Source organism: Bombina bombina, chromosome 1, assembly GCF_027579735.1.
Source record: "Bombina bombina isolate aBomBom1 chromosome 1, aBomBom1.pri, whole genome shotgun sequence".
Classification (NCBI taxonomy): Eukaryota; Metazoa; Chordata; class Amphibia; order Anura; family Bombinatoridae; genus Bombina; species Bombina bombina.
Window position 1 is genome coordinate 480,660,939 of NC_069499.1, and position 25,234 is coordinate 480,686,172.

A 25,234-nucleotide genomic window follows, 5' to 3' on the forward strand; every position below is an offset into this window, starting at 1 on the left:
ACCAAAATTGGACAATAGAAGATTGGACAAATGTTGCCTGATCTGATGAGTCTCAATTTCAGCTACAAGATTCAGATGGTAGGGTCAGAATTTGGCGTAAATAACATGAAAGCATGTATCCATCCTGCCTTGTATCAACGGTTCAGGCTGGTGGTGTAATGGTGTAGGGGATATTTTCTTGGCAAACTTTGGGCCCCTTAGTACCAATTGAGCATTGTAAAAATGCCACAGCCTACCTGAGTATTGTTGCTGACCATATCCATCCCTTTATGACTACAGTGTACCCATCTTCTGATGGCTACTTCCAGCAGGATTATGCACAATGTCACAAAGCTCAAATAATCTCAAACTGGTTTCTTGAACATGACAATGAGTTCACTGTACTCCAATGGCCTCCACAGTCACCAGATCTCAATCCAATAGAGCACCTTTGGGATGTGGTGGAACGGGAGATTCACATCATGTCAATATGGACAAAAATGTCTGAGGAATGTTTCCAAAACCTTGTTGAATCTATGCCATGAAGAACAAAGGCAGTTCTGAAGGCAAAAGGGGGTCCAACCCGGTACTAGCAAGGTGTGCCTAATAAAGTGGCCAGTGAGTGTATGTTCATATGTGTGTGTATGTATGTATGTATGTATGTGTGTATGTATGGGTGGGATGTGTCAGGCGGGAGACTGATCTTTACACTAAAGCTAAAATTAACCCTACAAGCTATCTAATTAACCCCTTCACTGCTGGGCATAATACAAGTGTGGTGCGCAGTTGCATTTAGCAGCCTCCTAATTACCAAAAAACAGCGCCAAAGCCATATATGTCTGCTATTTCTGAACAAAGGGGATCCCAGAGAAGCATTTACAACCATTTGTGCCATAATTGCACAAGCTGTTTGTAAATAATTTTAGTGTGAAATCTAAAGTTTGTGAAAAATTGAAAACATTTTCTATTTGATCGCATTTGGCGGTGAAATGGTGTCATGAAATATACCAAAATGGGCCTAGATCAATACTTTGGGTTGTCTACTACACTACACTAAAACTAAAATTAACCCTACATGGTCCCTAATTAACCCCTTCACTGCTGGGCATAATACAAGTGTTGTGCACAGAAGCATTTAGCGACCTTCTAATCACCAAAAAGCAACGTTAAAGCCATATATGTCTGCTATTTCTGAATAAAGGGGATCCCAGAGAAGCATTTACAACCATTTGTGCCATAATTGTACAAGCTGTTGGTAAACCATTTCAGTGAGAAACCTAAAGTTTGTGAAAAAGTTAACGTTTTCTTTTTATTTTATCGCATTTGGCGGTGAAATGGTGGCATGAAATATACCAAAATTGGCCTAGATCAATACTTTTGGTTCTGTACTAAAAAAAAATATATATACATGGCAAGGGATATTCAGGGATTCCTGACAGGTATCAGTGTTCCAATGTAACTATTGCTAATTTTGAAAAAAAAAAATGGTTTGGAAATAGCAAAGTGCTACTTGTATTTATTGCCCTATAACTTGCCAAAAAAAGCAAAGAAAATGTAAACATTGGGTATTTATAAACTCAGGACAAATCTTAGAAACTATTTAGCATGGTTGTTTTTTGGTGGTTGTAGATCTAAAACAGATTTTGGGGTCAAAGTTAGAAAAAGTGTGTTTTTTTCAAAATTTTCATCATATTTTGTAACTTTTTTATAGTAAATTATAAGATATGATGAAAATAATGGTATATTTAGAAAGTCCATTTAATGGCGAGAAAAACGGTATATAATATGCGTGGGTACAGTAAATGAGTAAGTGGAAAATTACAGCTAAACACAAACTCTGCAGAAATGTAAAAATAGCCCTGGTCCCAAACGGTCAGAAAATTGAAAAGTGCTGTGGTCACTAAGGGGTTAAATAACTCCACATGTGTGAGCAGAATGTTATTTATATGAAACACATAAACTAACGCCCTCTAGCTGTGAAAAACTGTCAAATGCATCCTCAATATAAGAGGCAGCCTTCAAGGGCTTAGAAATAAGCATATGAGCGTACCTAGGTTTTGCTTTCATCTAAGAATACCAAGAACAAAGCAAATTTTATGATAAAAGTAAATTAGAAAGTTGTTTAAAATTACATGCCCTATCTGAATCATGAAAGTTTAATTTGGACTTTACTATCCCTTTAACATTACCATTTTATAGCTGCTGCAAGTTTACACTGCACTGTGCGTGTTTAGTTCAATAGTGGGATCACACTGTACCAAAAGTGTTCTATATTAACCCAGGCATTTGTTTTTAAGTTATGAATCAAAATTCATTAACAAAACACATGGCTAGATTACGAGTTTTGCGTTAAGGTAAAAAAGCAGCGTTAACAGGTCCTAACGCTGCTTTTTTACGCCCGCGGCTATTACGAGTCTTGCAGGTATAGGTATACCGCACACTTTTTTGGCCTTACCGCAAATCAACTTACGTAAATTTCGTAAAGGCTTTTTTCAATGGGACTTGCATAGCGCCGGTATTACGAGTTTATCCTGGGAGGCCAAAAAGTGAGCGTTACACCCTCTACCGCCAAGATTCCTAACGCATTTTAAAGTCAGTAGTTATGAGTTTTACGCTACAAAGCTGTAGCATAAAACTCATAACTAAAGTGCTAAAAAGTACACTAACACCCATAAACTACCTATTAACCCCTAAACCGAGGCCCTCTCACATCGCAAACACTAAAATAAAATTATTAACCCCTAATCTGCCGCTCCGGACATCGCCGCCACTAGAATAAACATATTAACCCCTGAACCGCCGCACTCCCACCTCGCAAACACTAGTTAAATATTATTAACCCTTAATCTGCCGTCCCCAATGTCGCCACCACTATTCTAAATGTATTAACCCTGTAATCCTAAGTCTAAACCTAACCCTAACACCCTCCAAATTAAATATAATTTAAATAAACCTAAATAAAATTCCTATCATTACCTAAATTATTCCTATTTAAAACTAAATACTTACCTGTATAATAAACCCTAAGCTAGCTACAATATAACTAATAGTTACATTGTAGCTAGCTTAGGGTTTATTTTAATTTTACAGGCAAGTTTGTATTTATTAACTAGGTAGAAAAGTTACTAAATAGTTATTAACTATTTAATAACTACCTAGCTAAAATAAATACAAATTGACCTGTAAAATAAAACCTAACCTGTTACAATAACACCTAACACTACACTACAATTAAATAAATTCCCTACATTAAATACAATTAAATAAATTAAATAAAATTAGCTAAATTACCAAAAAAACAAACACTAAATTACAGAAAATAAAAAACAAATTACAAGATCTTTAAACTAATTACACCTAATCTAATAGCCCTATCAAAATAAAAAAGCCCACCCAAAATAAAAAAACCCTAGCCTAAACTAAACTACCAATAGCCCTTAAAAAGGCCTTTTGCGGGGCATTGTCCCAAAGAAATCAGCTCTTTTACCTGTAAAAAAAATACAAACAACCCCCCCAACAGTAAAACCCACCACCCACACAACCAACCTCCCAAATAAAAGACTAACTTAAAAAACCTAAGTTCCCCATTGCCCTGAAAAGGGCATTTGGATGGGTATTGCCCTTAAAAGGGCATTTAGCTCTATTGCAGCCCAAAGCCCTAACCTAGAAAAAAAAACACCCAATACACCCTTAAAAAATCCTAACACTAACCCCCGAAGATTCACTTACCGGGAGAAGTCTTCATCCAAGCGGCAAGATGTCCTCAATGAAGCCGGCAGAAGGTGGACTTACAGCTACATCATTTCCTAAGAGCCACAGACATAGTTTTCTGTCTCTTAGGAAATGATGCAGCTGTAAGCCCGCCCTCCTGTATAACAAACTCAGTATAATAAAATCTCTTTGGAAGCTGCAGAGAGGTTAGTAATAATATTTATTTTTGCTGATATATACAGTTCTTGATATAAAGTGCTTGATATTCATTTAGAAGCACCATTAACACTGCTTTTTGAATAGACGTTTAATCATTGCAACGGCAAACCATTGTTAAGCATTGGAATAGTTGTAAACAATAATGTTTGTTAATAGTAAATGTGATATAAACGTTAAAATGACTAATAAGATTGTTTTGCTAAATGTCATATATATTTTTCCACAATGTACACTGTGCTCTAAGTCAGGGAAGATGTTCTCATGTAATTTACTGGCTGTGGCTTATATATATATCCAAGAGAGTGATGATTCCCACGAACGGTCTCCATGATATCCAGAAACTTCACCCAGCAGGCACAGCAGGTTTTAGACAATCCGTATATATACATATATATATATATATATATATATATATATAATTATATATATATATGTTATGTCCAGGAATCTTCTGGGCAAAAGATGGCAACCCTAGGTACATTAAGGGTAGAGCAAGCGATTGCAGATTACTAAAAGCGCTGTTCAGCAATCAAAATAGGATACTACAAGCAGCAGAAGATTAAACTATAGCAGCTTATGGAAAAACTATAACAGCCTGGAAAACAGCAGTGTAATAGAAAACAAAATTTGGCAATGATTTGAAGCAGTACCAATATTAAGGATGGAAAGGGAAAAGTTATACACAGGGGTGCTCAGACATTGAGATCAGAGATCCAAAGTTTCAGGGTTTTTTCCCTGCTTTGTTTGCCATGTGCTGCTGGTAGCCATTTTGCTCACATTTTCTTGCTGAATCTGGTGCACAGTGTGTGATGCTGCTCATTTCCTGCACGCCCTCTTATGGCCAGACTGTTGTACTTCATCCATGTGAGACAGGTTGCAGTCTCAGAATTGTGATATCATCACTTATTATTTAAAGGGACAGTAAACCTAAAAAAAAATGTTATATAATTCTGCACATAGTGCAGAATTATATAACATTACATTAGCCAGACATTTTAAATCATAATATTGCCTTTTAATTTTTTTAAAATATCGCCGTTTTACAGACCCGCTCTCTGGGCTCTGCTGAGCGGGTCTGTTGTTTTTACTGAGCGCATCGGGCCAGCTGTATAGTCACAGCCCGGCCCTACCACGCCATTAGACACAATGCAGCTCGCTCCCGCTGTCAGACAGAGCAGGAGCGAGCTGCATTGTGTCTAATGGCACGGTCGGGCCGGGCTGTGACTATACAGCTGGCCCGATGCGCTCAGTAAAAACAACAGACCCGCTCAGCAGAGCCCAGAGAGCGGGTCTGTAAAACGGCAATATTTTTTAAAAATTAAAAGGCAATATTATGATTTAAAATGTTTGGCTAATGTAATGTTATATAATTCTGCACTATGTGCAGAATTATATAACATTTTTTTTAAGGTTTACTGTCCCTTTAAAGGGCCTCTGTTCAGTATGCTTTGCCCTTGCGTTGTCTCAGACCAGTTTGTGAGTTCCTGTGTTCCAGTTCCTGTGCATTACCTGACTAGTCTGACATCTCTTCTGGTTCCTGATCCCTGGCTTGTTCCTGACTTTGCTGTTCTGCTAGTTCCTGATTCCGGCCCATCTGACTACTAGCTTTGGTTCCTGACTCGGCTCCTCTGACTACCAGCTCCGGTTTTGACTCCTGGCTTGTTATTTGACTTGTGGTCTTTTTATTATTTTTGTTATTAATAAAGGTGTGATTATTTTGCACTTCTTGTGTCAATCTGATTCCTGGCACCCTGACACAAAGGCAGGTCAAGAGGCTGTATATGGTTTATACACAGGCATTTGGTATGTAAGGACAAAGCAGTTACTAAAGGCAGAATAGGTGGGTCGTATGTGGCTATTCAGACTGAAGTCTGCAGTAATGATAATCACACCCAGAGTGTAGCTAGACTGATTCAGTATATGGGTCCAGCAATATAAAATAAATATTCAGGCAAAAACTGCAGATTCAAAGAAATAGTGCGGGCAGAGCTGTCTCTAGACACTATACTTAGGTGGATACATAGCCAAAGTAGGGAAGACTCTAACTGCTAATGGCAAAGATCTACTAATCTTGAAATATTTGCCTATGTATGCCATTAATGCCTACACACGTATGTGTTCTCTATAAATATATATATATATATATATACACATATAACATATATCTTTACACATATTCACACATAAATATACAGTATATTCATATACATTTTAATTTCAATTTGCTGCGCATCTTACACCCTTCGCTGCGCTAGTTTCTCATGCCGTGTCTGACAGCATGAGAATGAGGTTCCCATTGGTGCCTATGGAAGAGCGTTCTAGTGAGCGCAAAGCTTCCGTGCAATGTGAATGCGAGGTCGCATTCACATTGCACCTAATTTGTAATACCAGCGCACATTTGCGTGCGCTGGTGTTACTGAGTAGAGCGCAAATATTGCACTTGTGAAAGTGATATTTTTTTCTCCACTTGTAATCTGCACCTTTGTATCTAGATTTTTTGTGCACCTCCCAGTGTGAATGTTCAGTGGAGATTTTGTAAATGTCTTCTTAAATTCTGAGATTTGTTGTCTTCCATAAGTTTACAAAACCTTGAAATCCTTGAGGTCATATGGAAATTTCCTGTTTATTCTTTTTTTCTGAAGCAATAAATAATGCAGAGAATGGAATTTTTGTGATGCGTTCATTTACATAAAAATATACTTAAAGGGAATTACACACTTCATTAAAATTTGTTCTATGTTGGAAGAAACAAATTCCTAAAACTGTATTTAGAATAAACTACAGATATGCATAGCATAAGGAAAAACAAGATAAATGCTCCTAGAAGTGACTTATCCATAATAAACATTACTGAAATATTAGTAATAGGCAGAACTTTATGTTACAGTCACATCAGGTTTTATTTAGCATGTTTATGAAAAAGGATGACCCTAAAAGAAATTCCTACGTTCCCTTCACATGTAATTGCTTACAGCTGTTTGCATAAACATCAGTGGTGGGATTAGTTGATATGTGCAGTATTATCTGTCATAATTCATTTTAATTGGTTGTATATTACACTATCAAATATTATTGCACATTCAAAAGTATCACTCATTTAATTCAAAATAATATATTGGTTACAATGTTTAAGTATAAATAATTGTATAATTGTTTTAAAATTTGTTGTAGATTGTTGTATTTTATATTGAAGCATCACTTAGTTACATCTTCACATATGGCTGAGGTTTGACCAAAAACAAAATCTAGAAATATGAAGCCTCTTGGGTGACTTTAAAAAAAAAAAAAACACAAGTAATTTTACATACCATCATGGAATCAAAATATACTGTAATGTCAATAAAAAGTAAAACATGATGAATAATTGTCTCAACGCTGATATTGCTTGCCTAATGTATTTAATTCAGTTTTAACTTCCTTAACCAAAAATATGAATTTATGATGTGCAATTAACAAATTTGGAAATACAAGCAAAAAGTATACACAATATAAATAAATATACAATGTTAATGAATAAACAGATGTGTTCACAAACTAAGAACTAATACTCTCCTTTTAGGGTAGACCGCAGCCTTCTTACAGTCTCTCCTTTAGGACTGTGTGGATAAAACGTTGTAGGAAGATAGATGGCGCTGGTCTGTAAAATTATTTTTTCTCTGATAATGGAGAGAAAAAAGGGCTTGAGGTATATATAGCTACCAGATAAATATGGGTGCAGTATACTCACTCCATATGCTGCAGCAGTTCAGCTCCAAGAACGTATGTCTCCAAAGTAGGATATATGGTGTTCCTGTGAAGCCTGCTATTTGGCTGTAAATTGGCTGGAGACTCAAATGACAAAATAATCCAGTGTGCATAGGATAAACAAAGTAGTAACTTACTCCTTGAAAACAGAAAATCCGGCTTGATACAGCGAAGAAAGAAGTCAGCAGTCTTTCAACTTTCATAAAAAATATGTTTTTTAATAGCTCAACGCGTTTCAACGTTTAAACGTCCTTACCAAGAGCAAAGTTTAAAAACAGAAATAAAAAAGTGGTAAAGACAAATGACAGTCATTTGTCTTTACCACTTTTTTATTTCTGTTTTTAAACTTTGCTCTTGATAAAGACGTTTAAACGTTGAAATGCGTTGAGCTATTAAAAAACATATTTTTTATGAAAGTTGAAAGACTGCTGACTTCTTTCTTCGCTGTATCAAGCCGGATTTTCTGTTTTCAAGGAGTAAGTTACTACTTTGTTTATCCTATGCACACTGGATTATTTTGTCATTTGAGTCTCCATCTATTTACAGCCAAATAGCAGGCTTCACAGGAACACCATATATCCTACTTTGGAGACATACGTTCTTGGAGCTGAACTGCTGCAGCATATGGAGTGAGTATACTGCACCCATATTTATCTGGTAGCTATATATACCTCAAGCCCTTTTTTCTCTCCACTATCAGAGAAAAAATCATTCTACAGACCAGCGCCATCTATCTTCCTACAACAATTAACAAATTTGTCTCATTTTTAGTATATTTTTTTTAATTAATTTTTAAGCATCCAATACCAGTTTTATAGTTTCTAAGTGGGATTTGAGCTGGATTTTATTTTTTAGAGAAGCTGTGCGAAAACATAGCACACTAACACTTGGATGATTTTTAAAAAAATTAAAATTTGATTTAATTATATATTGTGCTCCTTTTTAATTCATTATACACCTTAGTAAAAATTATGTATATGGTACAGGTGGCTATACCACAGGCTAAATCAGCTATTTCAAATGCTGAAATAGGAGTAAAGGAGCTACTTGTAAACAATTTAATACACTATAGCTGGTAAAATGGATCATTTGGGCATAATTTAAAGCAGAGAAAATGTTTGGGTGAACTGTCCCTATAAGTTCTTTTAGCTTTTTAGTTAAAGGAAAAAATGAATTGTCAGGCCTCTTCTATGGAGGTGTAGAGGGGTTACCTGTGATAGGATGAAAGACCTCAGCGATGGCAGAAGTATCATTATCATCTGAAGAGGATTCCTCTCCAAAAATATAACAAATATGTTTTACAGTGTTGTTATGGAATTTTGCAAGATGTTAAGGTTGGGGTTAAGTCACTTATATTGGTGTTTGATGACACCAGCAGTTTAATGGGTATCTTTGTAATATAGTGGTTGCTTGTCTTGCACACCAGCAATCTGGTATCAATGACATTTATTGACTCGCACATGCTTTCATTAAATGATAATGATGTTGCTAGGTTATAGGTTTTGAGTGTTTACCTAATCAGAATGTAAGGAACATTTGATGCACATTTGATGAATTGCATAGAGAAAACATATTTCTGCATGGTAAATATGAATAGATCTGAAGAAACTTGTTCAGGTCCATGATTTTTACTATTTAACTAATCTAGCAATGTAAATTTAAATTGACAGATATAAATAATAATTACATTAATAAATAATCCATGTTAGTTTATTGCTCAATGTTCTTTTGCAGGGATTATAAAGAAAGATATATATTATATCCTTACAGTAATATTTTCTGTACTGTAAAACCTTTGAAACACAACATTAATATAAAGAAGCAATATACCCACAGAGCTTTTAAGCCTTGCCAATACTGATTTTTTTTTACTTAACTATAAATGCAGCAGTTATGTTCTGGTTCATTTTCAAATCTACATAAAACACAAGCATTCTGAAATATTCAGCAAAGGTTTTAATGAAAATTGCATGGATTGTATTGTAATTTGTAAGATTATTTTAAACCTCATTCTATGGATAGATTTTGTTAAATTTATTGTATATCTCTGAAAATTCAATATTGGTCAGTAATTTTGTACTTTACTTGTTTCTTTGTACAAAGTGTTCTTTTAAAATGAAACAATGTTTAACTGGATCCAAGTGGATTTTTATTTTTTTTAAATTATGTATCTGCTTCCTTATTTAGAGTATAAAAATCTATATTGAAAAAAAGAAGACAGAACTCCTAAGAGGATGCCGAAAATGGCAATCAATAAAAAAGAGAACCTGCTGATTGGAAAAGGATGAAGACTAAAGAATATATATATATATATATATATATATATATATATATATATATATATATATATATATATATATATATATATATATATATATATATATATACAGTATATTTCTTTTAAGAAAAGTATTATAAATGGTCAATTTATTTATTTTTAATTAAGTACATTTTATTTTTGGTGATTTATGAGGTTAGGTTTTATAGGTGTTAGTGGGCTAATGTGTTGGGGAAAAGACCCTATTGGAGTGAGGACACTGATTGGAGGGAAGTGAGAAGGAAATCTCACTTTTTCCCCCACTTTTTTGTCATTTTTCAAAAATAATACAATTGTCACATGTTGAAAATATATAAAAACTAAAAAGAAACAAAATAAAATGTAACTAATAATAACCCTAAATATAAAACATACTAATGTTAAAGGGATATGAAAAACATTTCCTTTTCATAAACAAAGAAAAATTGATAATAGGAGGAAATTAGAAACTTGCTTAAAATTGTCTGCTCTATCTGAATCATGAAAGAAAAATGTGGGTTTCATATCCCTTTAAGTAATAAAGGAAATATTAAACAATGTTTTTAGGACACTTGAAGAACTGCAAAACTTTTTTAACACAATTGCATCCCTTTATTATTATTATTTCAATTAAATATAGGATTAATGTCAAAGGTAAACATAAAAAAAGAAAATTAAAGTGTACCAACGTAACCCCTCTTTCCTTTTTTCTCTCATTTCCCTGGAACCTTCAACTGGGCCATTTACTGGAGCCTAAGATCCCCCTGCAATTGATGCATTTCTAACATAATTTGAATTCTTGTAGTATGAAATAATCTGGTTTTGAATAGACCTTGGTTGCAATTTCATAACTTTTTCACATTTTTGGAAAAGTCTTACTAAATTAGTTTATATGTTCCCTTTAACATCCAATTGTTCATTAATTATCTGTTTTATATTATTGTCATAAATTCTATGAATTTTAAGTTTCTTGTTTTTTTCCAATTTTCAAGAATTTGATTTCTAGCTAAAAGAATGTCAGTATTGATCATCTGAGCATTAAATCCACATTAATGACTTTGTAAATAAAAAATAGATTTGTATTTAATTCTCATGGAAAAAAACGTTGTCAACCAAAAGCTATCTTTACACTAAAAGTTATACATTTTTGGGCACCTCAAGAGCATATGAACCAAGTCAGCATAACCAATATCTTATTGAGGGGGAATCATATTTAATTTGTTTTATTCCTTTTTCTATTACATCCCGATTTTGATTAATCTAGAAAACATTATTAGTTGTAGTAATTAATTGGCTTAATTGTAGATAGACATATAAATCCTTATTTGAGAGACCATAAATTTGCTTTAGTCTTTCAAATGTATACATTGCAAAAATCTCTTATTTTTTTTATTTTTCTCATCTTATTAAACCATTTCTTATCTATCTTACAAATGTTTTGGAATATTAACCCTCTATAAACTCTGTATTTCCAATTATAGGTACATGTTTGGATATTATATACTTAATATGTGCTTTTTTACATGTTTTTTTCCAAGCGTTAATTAAATTTATTTATATTTTGTGGATATTTGAGAATGCAATAATGACTTTAAAGAGAATAGTTTAAAGGACCAATAAATACATTATATATATATATATATATATATATATATATATATATATATATATATATATATATATATATATATATATATATATATATATGATAGCCTGTCAGAAAAAAAAATCTACTACTCATTTTAAGTTCCAAGTTCAAATTTATGTCTATTTCAACTGTATCATGCGACAGCCATCAGCCAATCACAAATGTATAAACATATATTCTGTGAATTCTTGAACATGCTCAGTAGGAGCTGGTGACTCAAAAAGTGTAAATATAAAAAGACTGTGCACATTTTGTTAATGGAAGTAAATTGGAAAGTTGATTAAAATTGCTGCTCTACCTGAATCATGAAAGTTTAATTCTGACTTGTGTCCCTTTAAATATATTTTCTTCAAATTAAAGGTTGGAGTAGTAATTACTGTCAGCAAGCCATTCTATAGCAATTTTAATTATAAATACTAAATTATAAAAATTAAAAGAGGGTAATGCAAGTACTCCCACAGATTTGCTAAGTATTAATTTGTTTAACGAAATCCTTCCTTTATCACTCCATAAGAAAAATTTCTAATATTTTTCTGTAAAGTTTCAATATCTTTCTTTTTTTAACAAACAGTGGAAGATTTTGCATAACATATAATAGCTTTGTCAAAATTATGATTTTAATAAATGTTACTTTACCAGATATTGAAATTGGTATGTTATTTAATTTTTTTAATAGTTCTCAAATTTTAGCAAATGGATCCTTATAATTTCGGGTTTGTATAAATTGTGATTGCCAAACAAGATATGTAATAAATATGTAACATATTTATTGACTCTCTAGTTTTTTAGCTATAAGATTTCTGAATTTGATTATTATGGCGGTTCTAACTTCAGTGTGTCCACTTGTTATTCCTTCAATTTAGTAATGTGGAAAATAGTTAGAAAATGGGCAGGTCAGAGATTGTCTTTTTGCAGTGGGGGAGGCCGCAGAGTTAAAAGTTGTGGGGCGGTAGGGTTACGTTAGTGGTGGCTTCAATTCCAGGTTTTGGGGGATTTGTGGTCTGAGGATTTGGTGAATTTTAATCATGGACTTTGGTGAAGGGGATTAACTCAATAAGATTGCTGTCACGCCATTAGGAAAGGGAAGTGCCTGTCACATACTGAGCTACTTACCTGGGTTGCACAATAGCGTATGCATAGATCAACATATTAGATCAGCTGTTTCTGCTTGAGACCAGCAGTACTTCTACTGTGTGTTTAACCCCTTTGCAGGTGGTTAAACAGACAGCAGTGTTAGGTCAATGTATTTTTTTTACATATGGTATTTTAATGTGGAATACATGTTTTAATACTGACTCCTGGAGTCAATTTGTGTGGAATACACGCCCTGTGAGCACTATACTTTGAGCCAGCTGAGGCTCATTGCTGAGGGAATTTACCTTCAAATAGAAGTTTGCTGCAAAAATTGTGGGCCTGACAGTTAACACAGGATGGGGAAATAATTTTGATTTGATTGTGCACTGTTGTTTTTTTAATTTTTGGTGTTTTTTTGTTTTTGTTTTGTTTTTATTGTTTTTGTGAAATTGACACAGTAGTGTGACAATATGTTCTTTTTGTTATTTTCTTTTTGAAGGTACACTCCTTTTTGCCACTATGGGCTTGATTTATCAAGCCCTTTTCCTCCCTTCGACTGCAGGTTCTCACAAGACAACCTACATTCAGGATTTATCAAACAGCGGTAATCAGACCGTTGCTTCCTACACTCTTCTACACCTCATAGGTGGAGAATTTCAATCTCCCCAGTCTCGTCCAACCAGGGAGATTTAACAGCTCCTGCCTGCACAGGATTGGCTGTGCAGGGGCAGGGGGCAGTGCTTCACTGGAGTGCAAAATAGCACTTGTGTGCAATATTAAAGGGACATTATACACTCATTTTTTCTTTGCATAAATGTTTTGTAGATAATCTATTTATATAGCCCATAAAGATTTTTTTTTAAATAAATGTATAGTTTTGCTTATTTTTAAATAGCATTGCTCTGATTTTCAGACTCATAACCAAGCCCCAAAATTTAATGTGAATACTGTCAGCTACCTTCTCCAGCTTACTCCTGTTTGTGTAAAGGGTCTGTTCATATGCAAAAGAAGGGGTGTGTGTGTCTTATTTCCCACTTGCAGTGGGCTTTCCAGCTACCTTTTCAACAGAGCCAAACTGACAGCTTCTAAGTAAGTTTTTAAACAGTTTTATACAGGATTTTTATATCAGTATCTGTGCATCTTATTCTTTATAGTAGTGTCTATTACATGCAGTTATATGAAAATGAGTGTATACTGTCCCTTTAACTTCGGGCAGCAGATTGCTGCCCACCAGAGGAGAGCTGGGGCAGACAGGGGCAAATATTTACATCCCTGTCCGCACTTGATTGATAAATCGAGCCCCATACATTAAGTTTTGTCTACATAAAAGCAGTTGTGTGGCAGTTAATGCGACAGTGTAGTCAGGCAAACAGAAGATGATAATGAATTGTATTTAAACTGATTCAGGAACAACCTTTCAAAAGGTATGTGGGCTCTCTGTCTCCCACCCCCACTTTGATGTTGTATTTGCTAAGGACCTTTTGTTTACATAGCTTTTATTTATCCATTACTGCAGTACTGAACTCTTTTAGTATAGGTGGAGGTTTAATCAAGCAAAAACAGCTATTTTAAATGATAGAATAAAGGTGAAGGGCTTATTTGTAAACAATTTAATAGTTTACTACACTCCAATGGGTAAAATGGATAATAGGGAACACATTAAAGATGAGAAGTACACTCTCCCTTTAAAATTGCTGAGCTGTTTTAAAAATTCTCTCTTGAAAATTAGCCAATGGGGAATTGATATTGCTGGCAGTCACACATAAGTGTGTTAGTCATAAATTATTGTTACTTATAGGGATTGCGAATGTGCTGAAAGTGTAATTTGTTTGGTAGAATGAATAGTCCTGTGGACATTTGTTTTGGACAATCAAATGTTGATAAGAATGAAAATCCATTAAAATTCGATAATCGAATGTTACTTTAGTTTTTGAATGTTCATTATTAAATCTAAAATCCACATTCAACGTTTCGTATGTAACATTCGATTTAACAAATACTAATCAGAAGTTGAAGAGTTCATGTGGTATGAAATTTAGTAAATTAATACATAATAGATACAAATATATCAATTAGAATTTTTCTTTTTAGAATATTTCATAATTTGAATATTACGTTTAAAGAGAACATCAGAAACACTATTAAAAGTATATTAATTTAAATTTTTCAAATTTGAATATTACATAATTCAAATCAAATTATTAGAAAAAAATGTAATTGAATATTACATTTAAAGAGAACATTAGAAATTCTATTACATTAAACAAATGTTAGAATGTTATGCAAACATTCAAAATTCGAAATGAATGAACAAGTTAAAATTTGTTTCACTTTCCGAATGTTGCAAAACATTTGCCCATCCCTAGTTACTATTACTTATACCTGCTCCTATAGAATGTAATATACTTTACTCAGGATCCGCCACAGTAATTAAGCTTCTTAAGAGTGAGGGCTGTCACTTTCCTGCTGCTCTATTGCTATTAGTAGTGGGTTATATAGTGTGTTGGCTGTTTATTAGGATGCAGGACTGTTATACACTAGGATTTGTATTCACTCACAATGTTAATTTTGTAGGCAGTTTCATTTTATTGTTTAAACTGTTTTCTGTGCTAACATTTTGCTGCTATAAAATAGCATCTTAGTTAACATCCCCTCACAAAGTCGAATAAAAGCAAAGGTACAATATTTAATCAATGCATTAAAAAAATCATTATTTTAATTTGTGAATTTAAGAGCTTCATGCAAGAAGGTTTTTCCCCTCTTTTTTCTCTCCATTGACTGCTACGGGGGAATAGGTTATCACGTTCAATATTCTAATTGCGCTAGACGTAAGCTGTTTGCACGACAGTGATAACTCTTTACTTTCAACTCATAATACGAGCGTAATCCAGTGCATGCAAACAATTTACTTCTAGTGCAATTAGCGCTCTAGTGAAAGTGCTAAATAGCGGTCCACTCGTAATTTGGCCCTATATTTTTTAATAGTATTAGCCAATATCGTGTACTAAATTCTTAAGCCTCTATGCTCAATGATTATGCTGCTAGTAAATGTAAGTAGAAATTAAAGAAACCATAGTGAAAAAAATGTATACGTAATTACACATAACAGAATTGTTAGTTTGATATCATTATTATTATTATTATTATTATTATTAATAATAATAATAGGACTACTTATTCAGAGCGCATTTGACCATAACGAGCTTTACTTATTCAGAGTGCAATTGAACATAATGAGGATTATTATACAGAGTAACATGGGTATATGGACCAATCCTCATATTGCACTAAACCTATATGTATAATGGAATAAGATATTGCAAGTTTTACATCAACCTTGTAATATCTAGATATTCTTCTTTAAATTAAGTGGTGTCATGAGTATATGAGTTAATTTTTTTACTGAGATAGATCCACAGTTTCAAATCCTTTGCGCAATTATCGCACGTCAGTTAATGCGACTTCAGAGCTCTGGTTAACTATTTTGTGAAACAAAAGTGTCACAATACTCATCAAAAATACATTACAAAGTACTCTTACACTAATAATAACACCACAATTGCACACAAAAAAAGTTATAAAGGCTCAAAGATATGAGATCTCAGGTGTTGAGATATATACTTATGTGTGTGTGTATATATATATATATATATACACAGTATGTATATATATATATATATATATATATATATATATATATATATTTATTTTATTTTTTTTATTACACAGAAGAGGCTATAAATAACACACTCCTAAAAGGGGCACTAGAGATGAAAAACAACCTGTAAAATAATAACAATATATGTGAATGATATACAGATATGCTCGTGACAATTAAATACAAATGTATACAGTTCTTGAAGTAAGGACCTTTCTGGACTAATGTCCAATTATGCAAAATAGTGGAGTAGTTTGTTATCAAAAAAGTTAATTCATTAACTATGGGTACAGAATGGTCACAGATGTGTGGCAGCACTCTCCTCACACCTCAGTGTCGGGTGATCTAAAACAGGAAGTAGAGAGACAAAAAAGAGGTGCCTGTGTGTATCAATAGAAAACTAAATGAGGGCACAAAAAAACCCCTGATATAGGCTACTCACATTTAATCTAAGCACTCATACAGTGCTATCAGGAGTTGAATGGGTATTTTAGCCACCCAGCTGACTGATGTTTGGCAACACTCTCCTCACACCTTGGTATTGGGTGATATTTCATCTAAGCACTCATACAGTGCTATCAGGGGTGGACTGGGTATTTGTACAGCCATCCAGCTCACTGGTCTCCAGGTAGCAGAAACACTGAATTCTCAAAGCTTGAAACTGCCAGTGGGAATGATTGGTATAGATAGGCAATGCAAGGTTCCAGTTCAAAAAATAAAATTGGTTTATTATAAAAACAGCAATAAAAAAACAGGAACCAAGGTAGGGTATGCTAGCTAACCCTCCTTACAGTATGCAACGCGTTTCATCAGGCATAGTATTGGCTAAAGTTAGCCTTTAAATACCTAAATCTTACCAATCAAGGAGAATACACCTGGGTGCCTCCCTCACAGGGGAGGAAATCCAAGCACTTTAACCCTTTGTTTAGTATACATATTGGTAGTATAAAAATACTAATTAAACAAACTTTATTATGTTGTACCAATAAATCGAATAAAATGGTGATATAACCATGATATAAAAGAGTTATTTTATGTTTGTTTATGTCAGTACTAGCGTTCATTGTGATCTATACCTGCCATTACGCTCCTCTGCTGTAGTAAATGGAAAATGTGAAGGTAAAGTCATAAAGTATGTGAGTCCTGTTGTAATCTCATCTAAAATAAAGCTAAAAATTATAAATGTTAATAACATATCTCGTATCCCAAACATATTTTCTGTCTAAATTACGAAAGACAGGGGGTGTGTACAATAAGAAGCTGTAGATGGTGATTGGAAGTCACATAAGAAACTATGGGTAATGATAGAGATACAAAGAAAAGCGGAGCGTACACTATATGACGACATGATATGTAGTAGGAGTACTAACCCTAACATCCAATCTCAAAAGGGAGTGCCTAATATGTAATAGGTAATGGTGTCTACACCTCTACACATATGTTCCATCTAGATTGCAGAAAACAAGAAGTATGTACAATACAATGTTATAGTTAGTGATAGAAGATTGGACCAAATGCCCTGTGTGGTAATAGAGTAACAATGTGAAAGGAGGCGTGCACTATGTGATGTTATGATGTCTAATCGGACTTCTATCCCTAACATTCTATCTCAGAAGGGGTGTGTGTACTATAGCTAATGTGTGAAAAGCGATTGTTTCTAAATATGTTGAGATCGCGAATAGACCTGTGAGAAAACACATAAAGAGAAGGAAAAAATGTGAACACTATAGAATAATCTAATCTAAGCTTAGAGTCCGTGTATGATAAGGACTGGGCAATGTGTTCTAAATTAAAAACAATTTAGAGAAACATATGTATCGAGAGTGTACTTAATTGAGCTACACAAATAATAATATAGGACAAAATAGTCTAATGTGTCAAAATGATTAGGTGATATGTGTGAACTAAAACAGGATACAAAGTATATGTGTCAGCAATAGATATGTGTCAACAATGGATATGTGACATGTAATAAGTGCAATAATAGATCATGTGTGCACATAATGATCTATAAGAAATAAAGTGATAACTGTGAAATATCAATATATATGATAATAAGGGAAATAGGGGTTAATAGTATAAGTAAAATGAAAAAAATATGTAAATGAATCTAAATTTGAAAATGGATAAATAGTATATCATTATTATATTGACACCTATCAATATCTTAAAATATAAGGGGAAGAAAATAAAACCAATGTGCATAACTAAACTCCAGTGTACAGAAGAAAACCATAATATACCATAAATCAATTAAAAGTAGCAGGATCTATTACTTCATTTATACCTGTAGGGAACAAAGACTGGAATTTGAATACCCAGAAAGTCTCTCTCTGTCTTAGCTTTGTGTACCTGTTATATTTGTGAGAGGGGGAGATATTTTCTATAGGGGTAATATGAAAACCGCACTGTTCACCACAGTGTGCTTGCAAATGGTGTCTAGGTACGCTGTGGAGAAATTACTTTTTTCCTGATACCACGCAAGTATTCACTCCATCTTGTACGAATTTTAAGTGTAGTGTGTCCCAAGTACTGAAGCCCACACTTGCATGATAATACATATACCACAAAGGGTGTGTTACAGATGATCCGGCTTCTTATCTCTATAACTTCTCCTGTAGTGTTAACTGTGACTGATGTGGACCTATGTTTTATGTATTTACACATCGAACATCTTGGATGTCCACATCTATAGATACCTGGGAGGGTATTCTTCTGTATAGATCTTCTTATCCCAGACTATTTTGTCATTAACACTTTGCTAGGGGCAAGCTTTTGCTTTAAGGTTGGAACTCTTCTAAAGGTTAAAAGCGGTTGTGGGTCTAGGATTTTTTTATTTTTTTATTTGAGCACCGGGTCTCTCTGAAGAATATGCCAATGTTTTTAGAGAGATTTTTTTGATGGTTTTATGGTTAGAGTTATATTGAGTAATGAAACACGGTTGAGAAGTATTACATTCAACCCCATTATTAATTGTGTTTTTTTTAGATTTTTCTTTTAGCATATCAGATCTATCTATAGCTCTAGCTCTTTCTTGACTGTGTTTAATAAGTGATGGATGATATCCTTTAGCCAAAAACCTTTCTGCTAAAATAGGGGATTGTTCATCATATTTTTCTAAAGTACTTCCTTTTCTCCTATGTCTATTGAATTGGCTGAAGGTAATATTAACCTTCCAGCTTTTCAAATGGTTGCTGGTAAAGTGTAAAAAGTTATTACTATCTACTTGTTTAAAAAATGTGGAGGTACATATTTCACCCTGTGATCCCCAAGATCTAATATAAATATATTATACAAAAAAGAAATATACAAAAATTAAATCTGGTTAGGTTGAATATTGGAGGTGAAAGTCAAACCCATCTTATTCATATTCAGATGTTTAACAAAGGATTCGGCTTCCTGTGTTGTACCCTCCAAAATAAATTATTTTAGATGAGATTACAACAGGAGTCACATACTTTATGACTTTACCTTCACATTTTCCTTTTACTACGGCAGAGGAGCGTAATGGCAGGTATAGATCACAAATGAACACTAGTACTGACATAAACAAACATAAAATAACTCTTTTATAACATGGATATATCACCATTTTATTCGATTTATTGGTACAACATAATAAAGTTTGTTTAATTAGTATTCTTATTCTACCAATATGTATTCTAAACAAAGGGTTAAGCACTTGGGTTTCCTCCCCTGTGAGGGAGGCACCCAGGTGTATGCTCCTTGATTGGTAAGATTTAGGTATTTAAAGGCTAACTTTAGCCAATACTATATGCCTGATGAAACAGCATTCTGAAGCACTGAGAAACGCATTGCATACTGTAAGGAGGGTTAGCTAGCATACCCTACCTTGGTTCCTGTTTTTTTATTGCTGTTTTTATAATAAACCAATTAATTTTTTTTAACTGGAACCTTGCATTGCCTATCTACACCAATCACTTCCACTGGGAGTTTCAAGCTTGGAGAATTCAGTGTTCCTGCTACCTGGAGACCAGTCAGCTGGATGGCTGTACAAATACCCAGTCTGCCCCTGATAGCACTGCATGAGTGCTTAGATGAAATATCACCCAATACCAAGGTGTGAGGAGAGTGTTGCCAAACATCAGTCAGCTGGGTGGCTACAAATACCCAGTCCACTCCTGATAGCACTGTATGAGGGCTTAGATTAAATGTGAGTACCCTGTATCAGGGGTTTTTTGTGCCCTCATTAAGGCCTAGATTTGGAGTTTTGTCGGTAACGAACCGAAAAACTAACGCCGGCTTTTTTCTGGCCGCACCATAAAAATAACTCTGGTATCGAGAGTCCACATAAAGGCTGCGTTAGGCTCCAAAAAAGGAGCGTAGAGCATTTTTAACGCAGCTTCAACTCTCGATACCAGAGTTGCTTACGGACGCGGCCAGCCTCAAAAACGTGCAAACACCTGCAAAAAAGCCGCGTTCAGCTCCTAACGCAGCCCCATTGTTTGCTATGCGGTAACCCTTCCTACGTCTGCACTTCACACTCTAACATGTACCCCGAGTCTAAACACCCCTAACCTTACACTTATTAACCCCTAATCTGCCGCCCCCACTATCGCTGACCCCTGCATATTATTATTAACCCCTAATCTGCAGCTCCGTAAACCGCCGCTACTTACATTATCCCTATGTACCCCTAATCTGCTGCCCCTAACACCGCCGACCCCTATATTATATTTATTAACCCCTAATCTGCCCCCCACAATGTCGCCTCCACCTGCCTACACTTATTAACCCCTAATCTGCCGACCGGACCTGAGCGCTACTATAATAAAGTTATTAACCCCTAATCCGCCTCACTAACCCTATCATAAATAGTATTAACCCCTAATCTGCCCTCCCTAACATCGCCGACACCTAACTTCAATTATTAACCCCTAATCTGCCGACCGAATCTCGCCGCTATTCTAATAAATTTATTAACCCCTAAAGCTAAGTCTAACCCTAATACTAACACCCCCCTAAGTTAAATATAATTTAAATCTAACGAAATTAATTAACTCTTATTAAATAAATTATTCCTATTTAAAGCTAAATACTTACCTGTAAAATAAATCCTAATATAGCTACAATATAAATTATAATTATATTATAGCTATTTTAGGATTTATATTTATTTTACAGGTAACTTTGTATTTATTTTAACCAGGTACAATAGCTATTAAATAGTTAAGAACTATTTAATAGCTAAAATAGTTAAAATAATTACAAATTTACCTGTAAAAGAAATACTAACCTAAGTTACAAATAAACCTAACACTAGACTATCAATAAATTAATTAAATAAACTACCTACAATTACCTACAATTAACCTAACACTACACTATCAATAAATTAATTAAATACAATTGCTACAAATAAATACAATTAAATAAACTAGCTAAAATACAAAAAATAAAAAAGAACTAAGTTACAAAAAATAAAAAAATATTTACAAACATAAGAAAAATATTACAACAATTTTAAACTAATTACACCTACTCTAAGCCCCCTAATAAAATAACAAAGCCCCCCAAAATAAAAAAATGCCCTACCCTATTCTAAATTACTAAAGTTCAAAGCTCTTTTACCTTACCAGCCCTGAACAGGGCCCTTTGCGGGGCATGCCCCAAGAAATTCAGCTCTTTTGCCTGTAAAAAAAAACATACAATACCCCCCCCCCAACATTACAACCCATCACCCACATACCCCTAATCTAACCCAAACCCCCCTTAAATAAACCTAACACTAAGCCCCTGAAGATCATCCTACCTTGTCTTCACCATACCAGGTTCACCGATCGGTCCAGAAGAGCTCCTCCAATGTCCTGATCCAAGCCCAAGCGGGGGGCTGAAGAGGTCCATGATCCGGCTGAAGTCTTCATCCATGCGGGCCAGAAGAGGTCTTCCATCCGATTGAAGTCTTCATCCAAGCGGCATCCATCCGGAGCGAAGCGGCAGCATCCTGAAGACCTCCACCGCGGAACATCCATCCTGGCCGACGACTGAACGACGAATGACGGTTCCTTTAAATGACGTCATCCAAGATGGCGTCCCTCGAATTCCGATTGGCTGATAGGATTCTATCAGCCAATCGGAATTAAGGTAGGAATATTATCGGAACAGCCAATAGAATATGATCGGAACAGCCAATAGAATGCGAGCTCAATCTGATTGGCTGATCGGATCAGCCAATCGGATTGAACTTGATTCTGATTGGCTGATTCCATCAGCCAATCAGAATATTCCTACCTTAATTCCGATTGGCTGATAGAATCCTATCAGCCAATCGGAATTCGAGGGACGCCATCTTGGATGACGTCATTTAAAGGAACCGTCATTCGTCGTTCAGTCGTCGGCCAGGATGGATGTTCCTCGGTGGAGGTCTTCAGGATGCTGCCGCTTCGCTCCGGATGGATGCCGCTTGGATAAAGACTTCAATCGGATGGAAGACCTCTTCTGGCCTGCTTGGATGAAGACTTCAGCCGGATCATGGACCTCTTCAGCCCCTTGCTTGGGCTTGGATCAGGACATCAGAGGAGCTCTTCTGGACCGATCAGTGAACCTGGTATGGTGAAGACAAGGTAGGATGATCTTCAGGGGCTTAGTGTTAGGTTTATTTAAGGGGGGTTTGGGTTAGATTAGGGGTATGTGGGTGGTGGGTTGTAATGTTGGGGGGGGTATTGTATGTTTTTTTTTACAGGCAAAAGAGCTGAATTTCTTGGGGCATGCCCCGCAAAGGGCCCTGTTCAGGGCTGGTAAGGTAAAAGAGCTTTGAACTTTAGTAATTTAGAATAGGGTAGGGCATTTTTTTATTTTGGGGGGCTTTGTTATTTTATTAGGGGGCTTAGAGTAGGTGTAATTAGTTTAAAATTGTTGTAATATTTTTCTTATGTTTGTAAATATTTTTTTATTTTTTGTAACTTAGTTCTTTTTTATTTTTTGTACTTTAGCTAGTTTATTTAATTGTATTTATTTGTAGCAATTGTATTTAATTAATTTATTGATAGTGTAGTGTTAGGTTAATTGTAGGTAATTGTAGGTAGTTTATTTAATTAATTTATTGATAGTCTAGTGTTAGGTTTATTTGTAACTTAGGTTAGTATTTCTTTTACAGGTAAATTTGTAATTATTTTAACTATTTTAGCTATTAAATAGTTCTTAACTATTTAATAGCTATTGTACCTGGTTAAAATAAATACAAAGTTACCTGTAAAATAAATATAAATCCTAAAATAGCTATAATATAATTATAATTTATATTGTAGCTATATTAGGATTTATTTTACAGGTAAGTATTTAGCTTTAAATTGGAATAATTTATTTAATAAGAGTTAATTAATTTCGTTAGATTTAAATTATATTTAACTTAGGGGGGTGTTAGTATTAGGGTTAGACTTAGCTTTAGGGGTTAATACATTTATTAGAATAGCGGCGAGATTCGGTCGGCAGATTAGGGGTTAATAATTGAAGTTAGGTGTCGGCGATGTTAGGGAGGGCAGATTAGGGGTTAATACTATTTATGATAGGGTTAGTGAGGCGGATTAGGGGTTAATAACTTTATTATAGAAGCGCTCAGGTCCGGTCGGCAGATTAGGGGTTAATAAGTGTAGGCAGGTGGAGGCGACGTTGTGGGGGGCAGATTAGGGGTTAATAAATATAATATAGGGGTCGGCGGTGTTAGGGGCAGCAGATTAGGGGTACATAAGGATAACGTAGGTGGCGGCACTTTGCGGTCGGCAGATTAGGGGTTAATAAGTGTAGGCAGGTGAAGGCGACGTTGAGGGGGGCAGATTAGGGGTTAATAAATATAATACAGGGGTCGGCGGTGTTAGGGGCAGCAGATTAGGGGTACATAAGGATAACGTAGGTGGCGGTCGGCAGATTAGGGGTTAAAAAATTTTTTTCGAGTGTCGGCGATGTGGGGGGACCTCAGTTTAGGGGTACATAGGTAGTTTATGGGTGTTAGTGTACTTTAGAGTACAGTAGTTAAGAGCTTTAGAAACGGCGTTAGCCCAGAAAGCTCTTAACTACTGACTTTTTTCCTGCGGCTGGAGTTTTGTCGTTAGATGTCTAACACTCACTTCAGAAACGACTCTAAATACCGGAGTTAGAAAGATCCCATTGAAAAGATAGGATACGCAATTTACGTAAGGGGATCTGCGGTATGGAAAAGTCGCGGCTGGAAAGTGAGCGTTAGACCCTATTTTGAGTGACTCCAAATACCGGCGGTAGCCTAAAACCAGCGTTAGGAGCCTCTAACGCTGGTTTTCACGGCTAACGCCAAACTCTAAATCTAGGCGTCTCTTTTTTTGTCTCTTTGCTTCCTGATTTTGTATATGTTTTTTGATGCTGTATGCATTTAAGGGGTGTTCAAATAAATTGCATTTTGTGTTGACTTGCAGTTGAAGTGGTTCGTATGTGATGTGAGCTCCAGTTCTATATATTTTATATTGATGGTTGGGCTTTAAAAAAGTGCTGATTTTCCCTCTCTATCAGGATTAGGCTTTGTAATTCTGATTTCTTCTTATATATTTTTGTGTACATTTTCAATTTAGAGGGTCTGCACCACAGCCCATGCTGGGTGAGATATATATGAATGCATACTATATTAATATTTTGTATTAATAACAATTTTTCTTAGATATTTATCTCCCTACTTTCAAATTTGAGTATACCACATATATAATAATGTATTTACATGTGTATATATGTAATTACAGACAAATATCCACATATAAATACATATGTACACATATATACTGTATGTCAAACCATACCTTTAGTCAAACTGTACCTTTAGTGTAGCCTTCTCTGGGGCCTCCTCTGCCCCGTCACCACTTTCTGTCGAGGTATCGCAAGGCTCTGTCCTTGGTCCCCTTCTCTTCTCAATCTACACGTCATC